This window comes from Ammospiza nelsoni, chromosome 2 (assembly GCF_027579445.1).
Source record: "Ammospiza nelsoni isolate bAmmNel1 chromosome 2, bAmmNel1.pri, whole genome shotgun sequence".
Taxonomy (NCBI): domain Eukaryota; kingdom Metazoa; phylum Chordata; class Aves; order Passeriformes; family Passerellidae; genus Ammospiza; species Ammospiza nelsoni.
Window position 1 is genome coordinate 43640922 of NC_080634.1, and position 9724 is coordinate 43650645.

Genomic DNA, 9724 nt, shown 5'->3' on the forward strand with positions numbered 1-9724 from the left:
TAACCCACCAAGTTTCAGTAATGGCAACAGCAATGGCATCTTAGAGCCTGATGATTTGCTAAAATTACAGTTGTCAGGATATTTGACATCAGAGATCTAATTGTCGATGACAAATAAAAAGATATATCAGTATGAAAAATTGCTTCCTGAGATCCCTTGTTTATTCCTTGAACAGTTAAATATTCTCTTATTAACTCTCAATGTGTTCTACATCTAATTTTTAAAAGTATGTTCTGTAAAATTTTGTATTAAGATTGTAAACCTAAGTATCCACAAAAAGTGATCATTTTGCATTTCAAGATATTCATGTATGAAGTTCTCTCACAAGCCTTTCAGAAAAATAATTTTATTTCTTTGTGTTCATGAAATAAGGAAATGCTTACAAGCTCACTAGAAAATTAAGTAGCGCTTTCTGAAATGTATGGAGATCTCTAAATAGAATTGTGAAGTGTCAGATTGTGTACTATTCTGAGAGCATTTAATAGATTAAGCTCTGAAGGAAGTTATGGGTTTATTAAGAGCATGTTAACCTTTCCCTGCTTGCTGTGTCTTGGATACAGCTTGAAAACCCTTTACACCTCTCCTCCAGATTACAAACTTTTTTATTTTATGCACATGTCTGGCACAATTAGTCTATATTTTGGCAAGGACCTCTTGGTCTATTGTTATATAAATAATTTCTTTAAATGTTAGTTCTCTAAATGTTCTCTAAATGTCCTTTATGCATTTTTTTCCTAAGAGGGTCTTAATACCCAAACATTTACCACTCTAGTCTAAATATTCCTCAGCTGAACTACAACATGAATAGGAAGAGAATTGCAGCTTTAGAGAAAATGGCAATGATCCCATTGTTCCTGCTGTGAGCCAGATTGTGCACTATAAATCATGCATCCCTCAGAAGAAAAACCTCACATCCTTCTGCCAGGACTTCTGATTATTAAGTTTGTAAGTCGAAAACTTTAGAATCGCTTCTTAGCTTGAGCTCTAGCAAGGGGAATTTTAATTTAGACATTGAAATACAGAAAGTATTAAAATCAAAAGCAAAATGTTGCCATTTCTCTTTCAAACTCATTGCTAAGGAATAAAAGCAGACTATTCATTCTTCATCCCATCATCTGACCCGAAAGGACAATTCAGTGTCTTTTGCAGGGGATGGAATGGATTTCTTTCCTCAATTTCATAGTTTGTGGCTCAGTTTGACTTCTTACTATTCCAAGTAAAATGTGTATTTTCTTGGAAACATTTTAAGAAAGCATTTACATATTATTTTATTCAAATGAAATAGTGCAGCACAAAACACAAGACAGACTCTTCACTGGGTCATATCTTAGAATGAGTTTGTCATTTCCTCATTGGGACAGTATTGTTTTAGTAACTAAGATGTGCACACTCATTTGAAGAGCTAAGAGGGTGCTCTTCTCGTTCACAGAACGAACTCCTTTCAGAAAGGAGTCAAAAGGAAACCAGGATTGACGTGGATGGCATAACTACACAGCATAATTTGGAAGATCAAGGACTGAAAGGAGATGCAAACACCTTGTGGGGAAGACAATATAAGGACAAATTCTAGAAGAATCTTCTGCACTTGCAATAATACTATCCTGCTGTGGTTGTTGTAGATCGGTGGCAGCCTTTTTGTTCAATTTGCAGGTGCAAATTTATTCTCACCAGATAAATTACAGAAGTAAACTAGTGACATATCCTTTTATCTTCTGGCATCTGCAGACAAAGTGATGAGCTCTCTGATTTGGTTTCCTACCGGAGGACATACACAAGATTTAGGCCACACATTTCACGTCCATAAACAAGAGCTCCACCTCTCCTTCAGTCTTGAACCTGCATCTGTGGAGAGGAACTGCCTCCTTCAAGGCGGATGCTGAAGCTCAATGCTGTCAGAAGACTACTATTTAACACTATAAAGCAACCACACAGAAGCTCAGAATAGAAAGTAGGCAAGAAAAACACCAGCTGATCCAGGAGGAGGAGTTTGCAAAGATAATGTAGCAATCACATTCACTGACATGTTATTCTGTTGTGTAAGTTCTGGAGAAGCAGACTTCCATTATATAATCTCAATTTACATGAATCAAAACCAAAACTCTGAATTCTCACTAAAAGCCCTCCTAGTTTCCTGCTTGGTAGAATAATAAGGACCTGGGTCTTCCCTGTTCCGTGAACTCAAGATAGCTCTATTGTGCAAATAGATCTGGAATCCTAAACTCTGTATTGTTGTCCTCAGAGCCTAAAATTTCTAACACTAATGAGAACTTCAGTCTTGCACTGAGGGAGAGGCCTGGACACTTGGTGACCTCTATCACAAGCTGTGGAACCCAAGTTTTAGATTTTCAGCTCTGCCCTGGGAGACTGTGTTGGGTTTTCCTGTCTCCTGGAACCCTGTATTCTTTTGCAATGCTGAAAAAATCCCAGAGAGACCAACAGTTTGAATTGACTGCAGAATTCCTGGAACTTAACCAGAAAGTTTACCTGTTTCCTCTTTCTTCCATAGAAAATGTAGAAATGTCAAGCTTTCATTTAAACTAAGGGACATTTTTGTTTTGACAATGACCATTTTCCTAAACTGACCCTATATTTGACTTCAGGCTGTGCTGCCTTAGTACTCTCAAAACAGATATCCTTGGAAGGCTACCCTCACTCTTCAATTACTCCTGATTGCTACAGCCTGTCTCTTAGGTTAAGTAGAATAACAAGAACCTTTTGCTTCCGACATTTACATGAGTGCATTCTGTTCCTCTGTACTTATTATGCTTAGGTCCCTAGACGTGTTTGTCTGTCCTAGAGTTGAATTTGTAGAGATGAACTAGGACAGTCATAGCACCTGATACTTAGCAAGGAACCCATTATTTCCAGGTCTCTGGAAGAATCTTTATCTGATATTGAACAAAATTGAGTCAAATTGCATGAAACATCTGCCTTTTCCATTGCAGGAGGTTCTGGCATCACCTTGAGAAAAAAATGTCTTGGCTGGTAGTCTATTGGCTGCTGTAGAAATCATAATTGTGAAGGGAAACAGCAAGATAATTGGCTGGAAAATTTAAAAGGGAGAAAAATTTTGCCCCAAAAACCTTTTCTTGGTATTTTTTTTATTTTTATGGACAAGTCCAAAACAATCTTAAACTTGACTTCAGAGAATATCTGTCCTAGACCTATCAGGATTCAAAGTGTAGACTTTCCTCTTTGATGTGACTTCCCAAGCTCAATTCAGTAAGCATTCCCTGAGTGTCCTGGTAGAGAGAGTCCTGCATAAAACAAGAATGACAGTGGCTGTGTCACCCTTCTCCTTTCATCTGTGTGGATTTTACCCATAGGGGAAATGTGCATTCATGTATTGCCTTTTATAACCTCCAGATGAGAGGACAGTGTAGGACAGGTGTCCATCAGCCTCACTGCTGAAAGTGTCTGTTTGGGTAGAAGTGCCATACTTGTTGAGCTGAAGAGCATAAAAATGCTGTGCCACACAATTAACAGCCAGAGTTTTTAATTGAAATCAGGGACACTTCAATTTGAGGGCATGACTCAGTTCTCATGGTTCATATGGAAGTTGTCCTTTTGTCAGATATTGTTTCCTGTTGGATAGTTTAGGTATCTTTCTGCTTAGAGTGGTACTTCCCAAAGTGGCAGCTCAGACATACAACTAAAAATCTGGATCTTGGTCACCACAGCCCAACAACATTACCTTCTCTGCCCTTTGTGGTCTAGTGTGAAATCACTCACTTAGATTGCACTAGAAGCTTGTGGTCACATTGGGAACTGACTTCAGTTCTGCAAAGTCCAGAAGAAGCAAATTCACAGTGGAGTCCATCTTTTCCTCCCCTGTCTAGGAAGAATAGGATAGTATAGATTGCCCTATATAATTGAAAACAATAGCAAGAAAAACATCTGCATAGGATTTTTAGATCAGTTTAATGGTTTAAAATAAGTTCACAAGCAAATACGGCATTTTATAAAGGTCAAAGAACAAATACTGCAGTTCAACAAAAACCTCATAAATTTAGTAGACAAATCCAAAACCAGAGCATTTCCTCCACCCTTCCAGACTGGATCAGGGTTTAGATTGCCAGTCTCTCAGACAGCCTAGGTTAAGATCCATGATTATGCAATGAAGGATGCTTGTCAGACAGAAAGGAAGATGACATTTGGGTACCTTATTTTACAATGCTTCATAAGCTTTGTTTAAACAGTATAAACAAAAGACAAAGGAAAAAATTGATTTTGCAATAACAGCTATTTTTACTAAAGCAAAAGTCACATGATCTCTTATCCAGCTTTTAAGAGAGCAACAGAACTTGCTTTGCCTGTCAGCCCAGAAAAAGACTGAATTTAATGCCAAAAACAGAGGTCTTGATAGGCAACAGTGCTAAATTCTAAATCTTACATATTTATAGCTTCCCTCCTTGCCTTAGCCTCAGTCTCTGGATGAGAAAAAACCCCAAGCAGTTAAGCAGTAACCCTTCCATAGCTCCTGACTTTTACAGCAGCTGTGTAGCTGAATTTTTACTAGGCAAAATGTTCAAAGTGAAATGTATTGATGGGTAGCTCACATACATGACACATGTTCATATACACGTAGGAGAGAAATCAAGGTCTCAGTGGGTCCTAAATATCCTAACTTCAACCTATTTATGTCAAATTTCATTTAGATTTGTCATGATCATCCCTCTCAATGTAAAATGAGTATTGCAGGCAAACCTTTGCTTGCTCATTGCTCATTTTAACACATTCACCTCCAAAGTCACCTCAACAATATTATTAGTAAATATATCCTGCTGGATAAGCAAACACAGTTTGCTTCTGAATGAAGTTTTCCTTTTCCCTCCTTGAAACCTTTAATAAACTCCTCAAATGCAGTATTACACCCTGTAAAACCCTCAGTTACTGACTGAATTTTGTATTTGATACCCCAAAAATGGAAACCCGGTGAAGTCCCATTCAGTAAGAAGAGCCAAGAAATATCAAGATGAATAATTAACAGAATAAGCACTCAAGGAATATACATTAGTGAACTGCTTAGAACCATCTGTACTTCAGCAGTCTGATACAAAATATGCAAAAAGAAGATGTTTAAATATAGGACTAATATTGTGTCCTCTTTTCAGAGAAGAAAAAGTGGGGAAAAGATAGTGGTGATGTATTTCTGCCCTCTCTTTATAAGGAAAATCAACAACTCCCTGGCTTTGGTACACAAAGTGAAGGTCATATGAGTGAGACCTGAAAGCCATGGCATAGAGAGCAGCAGAGGATGCAAAGAACTCTGAGGGTGAGTGTGGGTAAAAGGAAAAAAGTAACCCAAGGCTGGGCACAATGTGAGAGAGCTGGGAGCAAGGGAGGGAGGGAGAAAGACAGGATCCTGCAGATTGTTGTAATTGACTCTTGGAGGAGAGGGGCTAAACTGGGATGTACAAAATACTGGTGGGAAGATAATAGTCTTAGATGCTTTATTGAGAGTATAGGTGGAGAGGAAGGTGTACAGAGCCCAGAAGGATAATAAGTAATTTTACAATAGAAGACACAGTTGTGCTTTCAATTTTGTTGTTCAGTTATGGAGTTTAGGATGTTTTGAGCTCACCTTAGGGAGATTTATTCATCTCACCAACTGAATAAATCTGTTCGCTCTAAGCACAGTGCTGACTTGGAACCCAGTTCAGGCACACAGTCACCTAGTCCCATCTGAGACAAAGAAGGGTATGGCCTTTCTGGAGCTGGCAGATACACCACTACTTCAGAGTCGACTGAGCCTCTAGCTGCCATTCCAGAAAACCAGAAAAGAGGTATCTGGGGCAATCTGAAAACTACCTTGAGCATCTGAAATGCCTCTCTCTGCAATTAAATTGAGATCTTGATCTCCCTTGATAATAATGGAAGCTTATCTGATCTATAAAGACCTACAAGTAGACACCTATAAAATGATGTCTCTGGACCTGAAACATACCCCCAGGTGTCAGCGCTCACCTCTAAGTCTACTGCCATCTAGCTGACCTCCAGGCACCAGTCTGGAGAAGTATAGGCCTCCTCTACGTGTTGTGTCACGTCTGACAGCCCCATGAAGGTGTTCCAGCCTCCTTGAGGTTCAAGCAACTGAATCAAACTTCCAACACCCAGACCTTCAGTCACTCCTACAAACACCCAGAGAAAAACAGCACATCTGGTAGCCTGGTTCTGCTATGCTTAGGCACATAGAGGGAGATGAACTGTTATGCTTTAAAGGAATTTTTAACAGAACTCCTTGAAGTATGGCTACACAAATAATAAGGGGAAAAATAGATAGAATAAGTAAAAAACATTTAAAAATAGGATTTCTGAAGAATTTGCAGGCCTAAATCCAAGTAATAAAGAATCTTTTGGAACTCAAACAGGCCCCAGAGTCATTCCCTCCTTCATAAAGTCCTTAACCAAGAAATTATAGATACAAATTCATGTTTATGTTTTCCAACTACTACAGTAAAAAATTATTTTCTACACAGCGAAGCAGTTTCTGAGACCAAACAACCCAGACACCTTGTAAGCTTTTGTACATAAACTGTGCAGGTAAAATGTGTACACAAGTATATGTTTGGCTTGTAGGCCTAGAAGAAATGGGGTATACTGCTGAACTCTCAAAGCATAAGGTGAATTTGAAACTGTGTATCTCAGTTGTTGTGTATATGCTAAACTCATGTATTGCTTCAAAAGAGGATTAGCAGCTCAGAATCCCTTTTTTTCTTGTGCTTGTTTTAAAAGTAGCAGCAGCCCATGTCTGATTCAGAGAAAGTGTTTAGACAGCAACCTTTGAAGAAGGCAGTGAATCTCCAGGAGGGTATATAAATTGTAATTGAAAGATGATACTTAAATGTGTGAATCCTCTTCCTTTCCCTCTTGGAGAAGGGAAAACAGGCCTGGATGGTTTCCACACACCCTGTGTTGAGTTTCTCAGGCCTCATTCTAACTCTAACTGTGCATCTCCAGCATCTCATGTCTCTTTCTTGAGGACCAAAGAAAATCTAGATGTTGCAATGCTTGCTGCTTTGACACCTAAACTCACATTGTTATATTCTATTATTATACCTATTACTGTAGGTATTAAAATACTGTAGGTATTTTCTTTGCTACTTATTTCTAAATACTTTTTAAGATGCAAATTGTAAGCTATCCATATTTTAGATCTATACATTACCTGTTACATATATACATTTGTTTTGAATTAAGCCTCATAATAGGCTGTAGTGCATGTATAAAGCAATGTACGCCACACCCTTTGGAAGCAGAGGTGATTAATGGAGCAGTCACTCAGAGATATGAAGCTGATTAAACTAAGACAGAAAAATATGGACAAATCTGCCATAAATATAGCAACCTTTTAACCACACACTGAGTGTCAGGCAGCTGCAAGAGGGGATTGCTCTGTGAAATCAGCTGAGCTGGCAGCCAAGGGTGACAGTGAAGTTGGTAGGGCAATGCCCTCCCTGACACAGCTCCATCCCACAGCACCCTAACCAGCAAAGCAGGCCTGGCAACAGTGACCATGTTCAACCATGAGTCCAGATCATCAGACCAGTCTAAAGGGATGAGACAGGTTGAATCTGAGGTCAGGCCTAGGCCTGGTGGGTTTATGGCCAGGCACAAACATGCTGTCCATGCAGCTCCAACAAGAAGCTGGGGCAACAGCTGGGACTGAAATGCAGCTCCTAAGCCAAGAGGATTACGGTCCCATTGAGGTGCCTTACACTTCTGTCCCACCCAGCTGTCTGATCCAAGGTCACAGTAGAGTTAGCCTTGAATGCAGCAGGCCTACCACTAGCAAAAAGTGGCTGCTGAGTCTCTGTAGGGTCCTGACACTCATCCTGAAATGCGCTTGCTAGGACAACAGCAAGTTAACTCAGGATGTGACAATAGCCCTAGTGGTTGAGGCACTTGAGATATAAAAGCTTTGAGCTTTACCATCTTTCCTCAGGCTGAAAGATGATAAAATCCTGAGCTTCCTCCTCCTGGGTGATGCCTCCAGTTGCTTGTCTTTTAAAAGAAAAAAGCAGAGCAAGCAGAGGTGCTAATTCCTGCCCTCACCTGAGGATCCAGAGTCTGACTCTGGAGCAGACAATGACTCCTGCCTTGCAATCTTGAATTATTGAAGAGTAATCTTTGGAGTGGTGGTGGAGAAAGAGAGAAATTCAGGTATACCACAGAATTCTAATCAGACATTTTTATTTGGCTTCAAATTGGACTCTGTCTCTCATAGACTTGATCCTCTTTTATCAGTGTAAATGGCCAGAACTGGACATTGATGCCCCACAAAACTTCTGCAGGAGCTGAACTTCACTTTAATGTACAGTGCCTTCTATGCTGGGTGTTTCTAGTTCTCATTACAGACTGGATGCAGGATATGGACTTTAATTCACTCTCCATCAGACTTCTCCCACAGTATTTTAACACTGGAAAGACTAATTTATTTCACAGATTAATATATAGACTGATAATTGCCCCTTTCTTCCTACATTTGGCTAATTTATGTGGCTTAACTACCCCTCAGCAATGCTGAAGACTTCTGCAGGAGGGAGGGAGGGAGGTGCTGCCATTCAGGTTCCTCACTACCACCCCAACTGGAACAGGCTGCTCCTCTGCCACCAGCTGACCTTTGCCTTAAAGACTGATGCACTATGCAGAGGTACAACAGGGCTGGTCCTCTGTAATTTGATTTTTGTTTGCCATGGAAAGGCTGGTTTGTTTGCTTTGCACTTAAGGCCTGCAGTTTATTCAGCAGTGTAAAACTCTTCACAATCACCCATAAGAAAATAAGTGAAAAACAAACAGTGCTAAAAATTTGTCTGCTTAAAAGGGAGTGACTACTATTGCTTAACAGTATATACTAACCAGACTTCATTCTACAGCAGAAAGATACATTTTCCACCCTCCAAATGTCTTCTGTGAGATGATAAAATCCTCAGTGTTTTTAAAAACCAGTTTCAATGTCTGTGTTTAAAAGAGTACTGTGCCTGACTTTCTTCAACAGCCATGAACATGGCTGTAGTTCACGACATCAGAGGATACTGAGGTCAGTGTTTAAACTGAAAGTCCCAATTTAGCTTTTATTATTGTGTACTGCTTAAACTGGAACTACTGAATCATAATCTATGATAGGTAAATGGCACAACATTAAAGAAATTAATTCCATAGTTTAGAGTTTCCTGTTCTGATCCCTCTGGGCCAGTCCTGAAGTCCTTGCTCATTTCCTTACTCCTGATTCATCAGAGTGTTTAAACACTCTAGATTTCTGTGGGGTTTTGAGCATATGCTAGTTGATTCAACACTTTAATCAGATAAAATCCCCACTAAAATCAGTAGGATTTTTTCCATAAAGACCTAAATTTTCAGTCTTTTGTTTGCTTTGTTTTTAAATCCTGCATTTGAGTCCACACAACTTGAAATTAAGAATTTATGTGTTTGGTAGTTGTTGCTACACATCACTCCCTGCCCAAACCAGTTCTTTCACTTTGGCTATTTAATCACCGGCTAATAATATTAGTGGCAAGAGGAATTTAACAGACAGGGTAGTGCTGGAGTAGGTGGAGACTAGTTGAGAAGAAGGTTATAATAATTTGTATCACATGCTACCACTTTACACTATATTGAAACACTGAGAAGAAAGGCACACTTTTTCTTTATCCCCTCCTGAGTTACCACTAAAAACATCTTTAACCATTTGACCATCTTGAAGTATTACCATAGTTTTATTTTC